This window comes from Ictidomys tridecemlineatus, chromosome 3 (assembly GCF_052094955.1).
Source record: "Ictidomys tridecemlineatus isolate mIctTri1 chromosome 3, mIctTri1.hap1, whole genome shotgun sequence".
NCBI classification, from domain to species: Eukaryota; Metazoa; Chordata; class Mammalia; order Rodentia; family Sciuridae; genus Ictidomys; species Ictidomys tridecemlineatus.
The window spans coordinates 88,213,506-88,226,293 of record NC_135479.1 but is presented as its reverse complement, the minus strand read 5'-3'; positions in this window follow the sequence as shown (position 1 = coordinate 88,226,293).

Genomic DNA, 12,788 nt, shown 5'->3' with positions numbered 1-12,788 from the left:
GTAACTATCCCTCCTGACCACGACAAGGGAAAACCTATGACCCTTATCAAAGAAGAGGGCTCAAGGGAATTTCATAAGTAGTAGTTGGGGTCTGTCTCAGTCTGTACCTGCTGCTATAACAAAATACCTTAGACTGCATAATTTGTAAATAATAGTAATAGAAATTTATTTCTCACATTTCTGGAGGAAATCCAAAGTAATATCAGAAGAATCAGTGTCTGGTGAAGCCTTGCCCTTTGCTTCATGGATGGAGTCTCTTGCCTGAGTCCTTGCTTCTCCCAGGTCAGAAGGCAAACAGGCAAAAAGGCCAGGAAGCTCTCTGAAGCTTTTCTGCCCCTTCCCTAGATGGAGTCATTAAGTTGCCCAGGATGACCTTGAACTTCAGATCCTCCTGCCTCAGCCTCTCCAAGTAGCTGGGATTACATGAATGCATTTTTTTTTAAATAACAGCATTAATCCTGTTCATGAGGTCAGGGCCTGCATGACTTAATCACTTCCAAAAATTCTCACCTCTTAATTCCATCACCTTGGGGTTTAAGTTACAGGGTGATAATGAAAGTCCTCATAAAAGGAGTCAGCTGAGCCAAGTACAGTGGTTCACATCTGTAATCCCAGCAACTTGAAAGCTGAGACAGGAGGATTCCAAGTTCAAAGCCAGTCTCAGCAACTTAGCAAGACTGTCACCCACATCCCTGTAGGCAGTGGAATTTGTGTTCCCTCCTCATGAGGAGGGCTGGCTGCGACATAAAGCTAAGAAGGTGGTGAAAAAACCACACTACACAGAAACTAATTTCAGAGAGCAGAGGTGGGACGGCTCTTTAAACTTAGGGGTCAAGAGAGAAACCAAGAGCCCACATTTGCTTTATTATATACGGGGAAAACCTCAAAGGTTTTCCATAGAATGATGTTCTGCCAAATCAGGTAGGCGGTGGGCTGTCCAGGCCCAGTGGGTCACATCTAATTCTGGATCTAGGAAAGCAGCCTTCCTAGCTGAGCCAAGACTTGGGTCATCTGCATTGCGTCATCCATTAAGTGGGAGGAGCCACTTGCAATGCCAAACCAAAACCTCCTATTTAGTGAAGACACTAAATAGTTCAGGAGTGGCTTCCCACACAAGACCCTGTCTCAAAATAAAAAGTAAAAAAGGCTGGGGATGTGGCCCAGTGGTTAAATGCCCCGGGGTTTAATCCCCTGTACCAAAAAAAAAAAGACTCAACTGAAAGTAGGATGCAGAGCTGGGGATGTGGCTTAAGCTGTAGCGTGCTCGCCTGGCATATGTGCGGCCCAGGTTCGATCCTCAGCACCACATAAAAACAAAGATATTGTGCCTGCCGAAAACTAAAGAATAAATGTTAAAAAAAAAAATTCTCTCTCTCTCTTTCTCTCTCTCTCTCTCTCTCTCTAAGAAAAAAACAAAAGTAGGATGCAAAGCCCAAATTAGCAGTGAGACAAATACTGGTGTTTGTAAGCAAAGATCCTAGGAGCTTAAACCACAGACTCATCCACAGACACGTGCAACAAGACAAATGACTAATACAGTTTTTGTGACCTTTACTTTTTTTGCATGGGGGAGGGAGGCTGGTGTCAAACCCAGGGCCTCGAGCATGCTAGACAAGTGCTTTGCCATAGAGTTACAACTCCAGCATCTATTTGCTTTAAAAAAAAAAAAAAAAAAAACTGGTAGGGGCTGGGGTAGAGAGCTGAGTTGGTAGAGTTCTTGCCCCGCATGCACAAGTCCTTGAGTTCAATCCCAGGCACAACAATATTAAAAACTGTAGTCTACTATTGCCAGGTAATCTTTCTTGAATTGCACAGACACACACATTTGCACACATTCACAATTTGTCCCTACTTAAAAGCTTAGTCAAACACCAATGGAGGCTTAACTGGTAGCTCTAGTATTATCAGGCGATGATTTCCCAATTACAATTCCTTACGGCCACTGAGTGAAGTAAGTCACCACTTTTTTTTTTTTTTTTGCCTGAAATGTCATCATGTGATGTTTCTACACTGACTGGCACAGATAATGTTGGTCATTGTTACATAAAGCATTTACTTGCCTCACACACATTCCATGCACTGACCTCAAGTCCTGGAGCATTGCTACCTCCTATGACAGTCTGCCTTGTCTGTCCGTCTTTATAATTCAAGCCTTAAAGCAGTTCCTCTTCCTCTCCTACTTGGACTATTGCAGTTGTCCACTATTTTCCCTCCATTCATCTTGCACCACTCAGTCCATAAAAATAACAGTAAGAGCCTGTAATCCTAGTAACTGAGGAGGCTGAGTCAGTTGGATCAAAAGTTCAAGGTGTGGGCTGGGGATATAGCTCAGTTAATAAAGCGCTTGCCTCACATGCACAAGGTGCTGGACCTTGGTTCAATCCCCACCACCACAAAAATAGTTCAAGGCCAGCCTCAGTAACTTAGGGAGATTCAATCTCAAAAATAAAAAGTAAAAGAAATAGGAATGTAACTCAGCGGCCAAGCACCCCTGGGTTTAATTCCTAGTGAAGCAGACCAGGTACTCCCTCCAAAGAGACCCCCTACCATATTTATAACATGTAAGCTTCTCCAGCACCCACCCCTCCAATAACTGATCTTCTATTCTTGTCAGAAAGCTTTTTACATAAGATATCAGCAAAAATTTCTGCAGAGAGCACTGTAGTTTTTAGCTTTTTCTCTTTTTTGTAAATGCCAGGGTTTGCAGGGGAGAAAAAAAAACTGTAAAACCTCTGTCTAGTCTACAAAAATGGAAGAAAAAGCACTTGTCATGTAAACCTTCAAACCCCTCCTCCCACCTCCCATTGGGTATAAAGGTCAAAGAATTGCCAAACTCAGGGTTCAGAGAATTTTAGACAATAGCCCCTCTGGACCCTGCAGCCAATCAACCTGCTTCCTGAAAATTCCCTGGGTGTCCAGCCTCTTCTGGTCCTCTATCATTTGGTGACCCAGATGGGACAGTAAAGGAAAAGACAGCTTTTCTGCCTCTCTTCTCTCCGGGTCTGGCTTCCCTGGGATGTCAGAGGACAGCACTCCTCCTTGGAGAACCATGGACGGTGAAGGTGAGGTGACTCACCCTGTGTCCCAGAGCTGCTGCCCCAGAGCACACGGGAACCCATGAGGAGCAGGAACCAGATCTAGGAAACTTGGAGCACCACCCAACTGATCAGGTAGGACCCGGGTCCATGAGTGGTAGCCCACCTGACTTCCCCCATAGAGGCCTAAGCCGGTGGGAGTGGCCTGATCACCTCTGAGGCTCCTGAGTAACCTCCAAAGAAGTAGAGCTGAAAAGGACCCCGGGAGCCACCTGAGTAGTCTGTGGGGTCAGAGAGTGGAGGGGACACCATGACTCCTTGACTTGTGGAGTTCTGGGGATTTGGGCAGTAGAGACATTTTGCTCTGATCATGTCTGTGTGAAAGTGTATGGACGAGACGGACAAGGGGAGGGTTCCAACCCGACCCAAAGCGAGTTCAGAGTCCTGATCCACGGTTCCGAGGTGCCTCATACTGTCTGTGGTGGATTCCACCAACCAACATCCAGGTGGACGCTCCAGGTCAGGGGTTGATGCCCATCCACAAGGCCAAGAGGACCCTAAGTCCCCACGAGGGGGTCATTGGGAGACGGACAAAGCAAGTCTTGTCCTAAGTGTGCGACCCCCACGCAGGGTGGGACGTGGGAGGCACACAATGGAGACTGAGTCCTTTGAAATGTATGTGAAAAAAACTTTAGAAAAGGTTTTAATGGTAAGGATTGGGGTCGTGGATCAGTGGTAGAGCGCTTGCCTGGTGCGTGTAAGGCACTGGGTTCGATCATCAGCACCACATTAAGTAAATAAATAGTTCTGATGGTAACTATGGGGTGAAACTCACTCCACAAAGTTACATACTCAAATAAAAAAATAAAAAGAGGGCTGGGGATGTGGCTCAAGCGGTAGCGCGCTCGCCTGGCATGCGTGCGGCCCGGGTTCGATCCTCAGCACCACATACCAACAAAGATGTTGTGTCCGCCGAAAACTAAAAAATAAATATTAAAATTCTCTCTCTCTCTCTCTCTTTAAAAAAAAAAAAGTTATATACTCTCTGCGAATTAGAATGGCCAACCTTTGTGGTGGGGTGGCTACCAGAAGGGTCTTTAGATCCAAGTGTCATTGGTGAGGTCCTTTTAACAATTGTCAGAACCCTTGGACACCCAGACCAATTTCCTTATATTGATTGCTGGAAAGAGATAGTGCAGAAACAGCCTCCTTGGTTGAGAGCCTGTCTGGAAGGACAATCTAAGTTGATGTTAGCTCAGACTAACTTAGTGGCCTCTAAGCCTCAACTAAAGGGAACTAAGCAGAGAAAAACCTGAGAAAAGACAGAAAGGAAATCAGTTTTTACCCGTGAGACAGAAAAAGAACCTATTATCTTATGTGCTACTCTACCAGATTTTGCCAAGACCACTAAGATAACAGACTGACTTCAGCCTCCTTGTCCCCAGAGGCAGCAGATGGTGGCCCCTCAGCACTGGCTACTCCTTCCTCCTCCATGTCCTCAGTGCCAGAAGTTTCCGGCCTCCCCAGAGCCAAAGACTCCTCCATCCCCCAAGATCAAGGTGGGAAACTTGTCCCAAGACCAGAGCCATAAGCTAGATGAGGGCTCTCCAGATGCCCCAGTGAGAGACTAGGGGACCCGCCTATGTTGACCAGGAGAGAAACGTCCAAGGGGAACAGTGCATTTTTGTGTGCCAGCCTTTCACCATCCCTGATATCTTGAACTGAAAAAAATCAAACTCCCTCCTACACAGAGAAGCCCCAGGCCATGATTGATCTAATGCAATCTGTTATGCAGACTCACCAGCCCAAGCAGACAAGTGACCCAAGCAGCTTTAAAATGGCTAGAGGAACATGCTCTGGACGTACAAGGCACACTCCAAGCCTGTGCCAGACTCAATTCCCAAGCACAGACCCAGGGTGAGACACCAAAAAGAAGAAGAGCTCCTAAAGATAAAAAGGTACAAAGAAGTCCTCGTAGACCACCTAAAAGAAGGGGAAAGGAGAGCCCTAAACATGAACAAGATATCAGAAGTGCACCGGGCTCGGCGGCGCACACCTGTAATCCCAGCAGCTTGGGAGGCTGAGAAAGGAGAATCGTGAGTTCAAAGCCAGCCTCAGCAAAAGTGAGATACAAAGCAACTCAGTGAGACCCTGTCTCTAAATAAAATACAAAATAGGGCTGGGGATGTGGCTCAGTAGTCCAGTGCCCCTGAGTTCAATCCCCGGTACCAAAAAAAAAAAAAAAAAAAAAAAAAAAGATATCAGAAGTGCTCCAACAGCCTGAAGAGAGCCCATCCAGTTCTATGAATGACCGTGCGAGGCCTTCTGACCCTTCCCTCCCTGTGATCCTGAGGCACCAGGCAACCAGTGAGTGATTGATGCTGCCCCTGTGGGACAGGCCCAGAGAGACATTTGCCAAAAATGTTGCTGGGCTTTGCTGGAAGGAGTGTGAATGATCTGATTGACAAGGCCACCTCAGTTTTCATCAGCCAAGGCCAAGAGGGTCGATGAGAGGCAGACCGAAGACGAAGAAGAAGATTGGTCTCCTTGTGGCTGCCCTCACTGCAAACCCACAAGTCCCCCGGAGTGAGGGTCCCACCAGGACAAAGCAAAACAAATATCAAAGTCAGAGCCAGATGCAGGGCCCAAGGACAGCCTGAATGGAGGGACCATTTTATCAGGGATGAAGCTGAGGCTAAGCCGGTGTGCCTCCTGCCGTTGAGAGGGCCACTGGAAGAAGAAATGCCCCCAACTGAAGGCCAATTGACCTGAGCCAGGTGACCACAGGGCTTCAGGGTGAAAGGGTTGGAAAAACAAGGAGTCTTCATAATGGATTGCATCAGATCAATCATGGCCTGAGGCTTCTCTGCTTAGGAGGGAGTTTGATTCTTTTCAGTTGAAGAGATCAGTGATGGTGAAAGGCTGGCACACAAAAATGCACTGTCCCCCTCACCACCCCTCTGGCACAGGCTGTTGAGAGCCACAGCCAAGTCAATTGGCGCCTGGCATTTGCCAGAAGGAGTGGTTGAGAGGTGACACCAGGGAGCCATTAAGATGATGATAATTAAGTTAAGCTGTGTATAATTGCTGTGACTGGATGATGCTGGATTGAAACGGGCTGTGTATTCAGTTGTATATAGACCCCTGCTGTCCGGCAATAGGGCGGCTACTGCTGCCTCCAGCACCCACTACTTTGAGTTCCCGTTGAGTTCTTGCAGAGTTCCCATTGAGTTCTCCCGGAGCCCTGTTGAGGGCGGGGAGAGTTCCCAAGGAGTGTGTGTGTGGGGGGCGTTTGGGCAATAAAGTAGTTCTTGTTTGAACCTACAAGTGCCTCATGGCGGCTGGGTTATTTTATGCCCAGCCAGACTGTGGCAACAGACTGCGGATTTGAAAGCCTTTCCTGCAAAACTACATGGAAGCTGGCCTCTGATACAGATACACACTGCTCCGATAGGTAGGTGACCCCCCATTGTGGCCGGAGCAACCCAAGAAGATGGCATCAAGGGGACACAACTGCTTCTTCCTCTCCTATATAAAACTGGCTACAAACTCTCAAAGAAGAAAGCCCAAGTTCGTCAAGAAAGTCAGGTACCTTGGTTTCTATCTGGCTCAGAGACAATGGTAACAGGTCCCCAGGAAGAAATGGGCCATCTGTTCAATTCCAGCCCCTTCCACTCACCCCCAGACCTGAGAGCTCCTGGCGCTGTCTGATTCTGCTGTATGTGGATCCCTAACTTTTCAGTTATGGCCAAAACCCTCCATGAGGCCACAAAGTGAGGAGAACAGGATCCTCTAATGTGGAGACCAACACAACAAAACTGAGGACGTTAAACAAGCACTCATTAGTGCCCCTGGACTGGACTCCCTGAATTCACAAAGCCCTTCTCTCTGGATGTCCATGCATGGTCTGGAATAGCTGGGAGTCCTGACTCAAATTCTGGGGACGTGGCACTGTCCAGTAGCCTGCCTTTCTGAACAGCTGGACTCAGTGGTTCAAGCTGGCCACCTTGTCTAAGGGCCCTTGCAGCCACAGCCCTTCTGGTAAAGAAACAAGCTATTTAGAAACCGAGAAACAAGTTATTAAAAAACACTGCCTTTGTTTGGTGCTAGGGATTGGACCAGCGCCTCGCACAGGCTAGGCAAGGTCTGTGCCACTGAACTACACCCCCAGCACCCAGAAATTAGTACGGTTAAAACGTGATATTTATTTTGAACGACCAACAATAAAAAAAAAAGAAAAGAAAAAAAAAACGTGACATTTGAGTCTTAGGGCTGAAGCCCACCTTGAGTAGTTCTTAGTTGGTCTCCTCGGTTGCACAGATTAACTAAGTGGCTGTGCAGAGGCAGGTGTAGAAGCCATGTCCTCACCTCCCTGTTGCAATGATCTTTTCTTCAAGGAACTTGGATCTCTTATCTCCTTTTATATAATGTCATTGCATAATGAGTGAACCACTGCTTAGTGATCTGTGCTCTTTCTTAAGAAGCAAAACATTAACAGTGAACAGTGGGGGAAAGGGTAGAAAAACCTGGAGACAAAAAGACCAGAGGCACATACTGGCTGGGAGGAGAAACTGAGATCGACTACTCCTAGGCAATCAAGAATCCATCCTTCCAAATTGGAGAGATTCATCTGTTCACACTGTCACTGGCTATTAAAGCTTAGTAACCAGGTGGGGGTGTAGCTCAGTGGCAGAGCACTTGCTTAGCACATGCAGGGTCCTGGGTTCCATCTCCAGCACCTAAAAAAAAAAAAAAAAAAACTTAGCAATTACTGGGGGTTTGAAGGCTTTTGGCTTCCAACATTTGGTCCAGCTGTCCAGAAGTCAGCCCAGTTAATACTGAGCAAGAGCCGGGCACAGTGGCACACACGTGTAATCCCAGTAGCTGGGGAGGCTGAGGCAGGAGGATTGCAAATTCAAAGGAAGCCTCAGCAACTTATCAAGATCCTGTCTCAAAATAAAAAAATATAAAGGGTGGGGATGTGGCTCAGTGGTAGAATACCCCTGGGTTTGGTCTCCAGTATATAAAAAAAAAATCTTGATCACAAGCTTTGGTGTTGCTCTCTGGTGACCACTGTGATTTTCAGACAAAGAAAACTCATTTCTAGAACTTGAGGTACCTGGACTGCTTAAAGAATGTATGACCGATTTCCATGCTAAGTTTGAAAACTCCAAATAATAAGAGGTGGGTTTGATTCTGTATATTTTGTTATTTATTATTATATATTTTATTATTTGTTTATTATTTATTTCCCCCTACAATTTACTACCAAAATTTTCAACTACACATAAAAGGTGAAAAGATACTTCAGTGAACATCTAGAGTTACATGATCTAAATTCTATCATTAACATTTTGCTATTCTTTCTTCAACATGTATCTACCCATCCATCCATCCATCCATCTATCCATCCCTCTTCCCACTTAACAATCCATGTATACTTTTTTGTCTAATGAGAACTGAACCCAGGGCCTTGTGCATGATAAGCACACTCTACCACTGAGCTAGGAGCTACACACCAGCCCCTACATCTTATTTTTGTACGCATTTCAAAGTAAATTACAGGTTGGGGATATAGCTCCTTGGTAGAGTACCTGCCTCACATGCACAGGGCCCTGGATTTAATCCCTAGCACTACCAAAAAATAAAAAATAAAATAAGTTACAGACATTGTTATAATTCCCCCCCCCAAATACTTCAACATACATATCCTTAACCAAAGTTCGATATTGTGATTTTTCTTTTCTTTCTTTTTTTCCATGCTAGGGATCAGAGAAGCCAGGACTTTGCACATGCCAGGTAAGAGCTCTACCACCAAGCTATATTCCAGCTCTTTGTTATCATTATTATTTTATTTTGAGGCAGGGTTTCAAGCTGGGGGTGTGACTCAGTGGTAGATTTCTTATCTAGCTTATAAGAAACCCTAGGTTGCATCCCTAGCACAACACATGCATGCGCACGTGTGTGTGCGTACGTGCACACACACACACACATACACACACACATACAAAGTTATGACAAAAGGCCTCACTAAATTGCTAGAGGCTGGCCTTGAACTTGTGATCCTCCTCCCTCAGCCTCATGAGTAGCTGGGATTTCATGTGTGCATCATCATGCCCAGAGACTTCAATATTTTTTATGGCTCATTTTGTTTCTTTCAAGGTAAAATTTACATGAAATTATATGTAAAACGTGCAAGGCCTGGAACTGTAAAAATAATAATAAAATAAAGGTGGGAATCTTCATTAAGTGTACATTCACGAGATCTAGAAAATATATAAACGTGTGAACCTGATGCTAAACATGACTGTCACCCACTGGCAATTCCCTCACACCTCTGTGAATAAATCTCCACCAAAGCCCCCAGCGGCATTAGTCATTGTTCTGAAATCTTTCCACCATAAATGAGCTTTCCCAGTTCTAAGCCTTCATATCCATGGGGCAATACAGTGTGGATTATTCACATAAGGCTGCTTTTACTCTGTTTGGGACTCAGTCATGTCATCGTGTGCATCAGTAGCTTGTTTATTTCTGAATTGGAGACCGTTGTGTGAAGAAAACACAGTGCTATGTGTTCTCTAGCTGTTGGCGAGGTAGGCTGTTCCTAGTTTGGGGCTCAGATGAGTAGAGCTGCCATGAATGTCTTTTTGTGGACATTTATTTCTTTGATCTTGAGTAAATACCTGGGGATGGAATCTGTGGGCCATAGTTATGCTTATTTTCATAAGAGACTGTCAGACTCTTTCCAAAGTGGCTGTACCATTTTACACTCCCATCTACAAAGCATTAAAATTCAGACTACTCCACATACCCACTAGGCTTTCTTCTGTCTTCAATTTTGAATACTTTGTTGTTGTGCAGAGGGTATTTATTTTTAAAAATGCATTAATATGAACAAATCCATTTATTCTTCTATTTAACACAACACAGTCTATTTGTAGAAAAAAGGCCATGTGGCACTCACAGAAGTGGATAAAACTTTGTTTTCCTGTACTCAGGAAATTAGAATACTTGAAAATATGTATTCATTAGTCCATTTTCCTTTACTATAATGGAATACTTGAGGCTAGATACTTTATTTCAAAAAAGGTTTATTTAGCTCACAATTCTGGAGGTTCATGGTCTGAAAACAGCATAGATCGAATCTTGGTGAGAGTCTCCCATGGCTGCCCTCATGGTGGACACATCGTAACTGGAGAACATGTGAGAGAGAAAGATGGGAATGGAGACAGGAAGCCCATGGGGACGGAGGGGGGCTCTTTATAACAACCTGATCTCACAAGAACAAACTCGGCGTCCGAGGAGAACTACCTGAATCCCTTCCCAGTGGAGTCAGTGCCCACTGAGGACCCCACTAGGCCAGCTGCCACAGGCCTCATGGACTGGTCGGCTTTTTTGTCGCCGACCAAAATTCCTGACAAGAACACTGCAGAGGAGGAGAAGTTACTTTTGGCCCCAGGGTTCAGAGGGTCAAGCCACGGTCGGCTGGCTCCATTGCTTTGGACCTAAGTGAGGGGAAACTCCATGGCAGAAGGGCCTGGTGGAGGAAAGCAGCCCACCTCCTGGCAGCTAGGAAGCAGGGAAAGAGCCAGCAAGGATCCAGAGACCAAATGTCAGCCCCAGCGTCACACCCCAGTGACCCCCACCTTGGGGGCCATCCGAGTGACTCATTCATCAAATGCAGCAGTCCACCCATCAGTTTCCAGTTCTCACAAACGAATCCTCTCCCACCAGGGCTTTGGGGGCCACCTCATATCAAACCATGAACACCTCACCCCTAAAGGTCTCAGCTCCTGAGAGGGCCACCCTGAGGACCAGTTCCACTGCGTGGAGACCCACTCAAGCTACAGCCAACGACGCAGTGGAGCGCCATCTCACTCTTTCATTAAAGACCCGATGTGATTTTATTTTTTGGCCTTCTTTTCGTAGTAAAATACATGTAACAAAATACCATGTAGACAGTTTTAAAGTGTTTGATTCCCTGGTACTGAGTGCACTCGCGATCACATCACCGCTCTCTCGTTCCAGAACATTCCTGCCCACCCCCCCCCCCAGATGGAAACTCCATGCCACTAAGCATTCACTCCTCATTCTCCTTCCTTAAAGCCCTAGGAACCACAAATCTTCTTCCTGCACCCACGGATTCACAATTCTGGGTATTTCTCGCAGGTGGAATCAAATCCTCTCGGAGTGGCTGTTTCATGATCACATGATTTTAGGTTCACTTACAGTTTCTTTGGGTGGCAGGACACAACACGGACACATGGATGGATGAGAGACAGAAGTTATTGCTACTTATATCCTCAGGCAGAGGAAGGCCACCACACAAGGCCACACACAGTTGCTCTTAGGGACAGGGTCACAAGAGGCTGGAACTAGAGGAAGTAGTGGGGTCAGCTTTTGTGGACTTCCTGAGTATTTTACTTGAATATTTTGAAGAATTCTGTGGGCTCAGGGAAGAGGAGGCAGTCCTTGGATTCGAGAGTCCAGGGCTCTCTGGAGGAGTATGTCCAGTAAGGAGTGGCAGAGCCTAATGAAGAAGTGCTGGGGTGAACACTCAGCAAACTGGCCACAGAGAGGCAAAGAGAAATTGACAGTGTGGTCACATCCTCAAAACTGGGTCAAGACAGCTCTTATGAAATATCATGTTCTGCATCGTCCTGTATCAGGTGCCTGTCACCTCACAGTGAGTTCAGGCATCATCCATGTTGTGGCAGCTGTCAATAGGCATTGGCAGATTCTCTTTTGAGAAATGTGTATTTGAGTCCTCTGCCCACTTCTAAACCAGGGGTTTGGCTCCCAACGTTTGTCCAGGTGTCCAGAAGTCAGCCCAGTTAATACTGAGCAAGAGCCGGGCACAGTGGCACACACCTGTAATCTCAGTGGGATTTGGGGGGGGTATTTTTGCATGAAGTGTCTTTTAACTCCAACAAGCCACCTTCTTAGTCCAAATGATTTCCTCCTATTTTCAATATTTGTGATTTTTAACTTCATAGATTAAAATTTGCTTGTTCCAACATGTGTCATGTTTCAACTTTGGTAAATCAAAGTTATGTGTGTCGTTTACATAAGCAGATCGGCTTTTCGGGTGATGCTCTTCTAGTTTTCAGGAAAGAACTGAATCGCCTGATTAGAAGGATTACACTGAAATTCAAATCTTAAAATCGTATTATTGGAACTGTGCAAAAACACAGTTCTTGCAATCGGAGATGTTAAATACAACAGAGAAATGGTGAGTCTCCTCAATTAGAAGTCATTAATCCTCCAAAATAATTTGTTAAATGTCAGCAAAAATTAATCAAAGCTGTACTAGAAAAAAAAATTGTAGTATCACTGACAAATTAATTTTATAAAGAGGCTTTGGGGCTGGATTGTGGCTCAGTGGTAGAGCTCTCGCCCAGCATGCATGAGGCACTGGGTTTAATCCTCAGTAGCACATAAAAATAGAATAAAGGCAGTGTGTGTTCCTACAACTAAAAAATAAATAAAAAGAGGGCTTAATCACTATAATTCTAGGCAGATTCTCCTTCCTACAGCCGGCAAACTGTATCATTACCATGTGAAACCAGACCCAACACTAGGGATGATGGTTTATACCTGTGATCCCAGAACTCGGGAGGGGCAGAGGCAGGAGGATCATCAATTCAAGGCCTGCCTCAGCAACTTGGTGAGGCCCTGTCTCAAAATAAAAAATAAAAGGGCTGGGGATGCAGCAGTGATGAGGCCTTGCTGGGTTCAACCCCAGCACACACA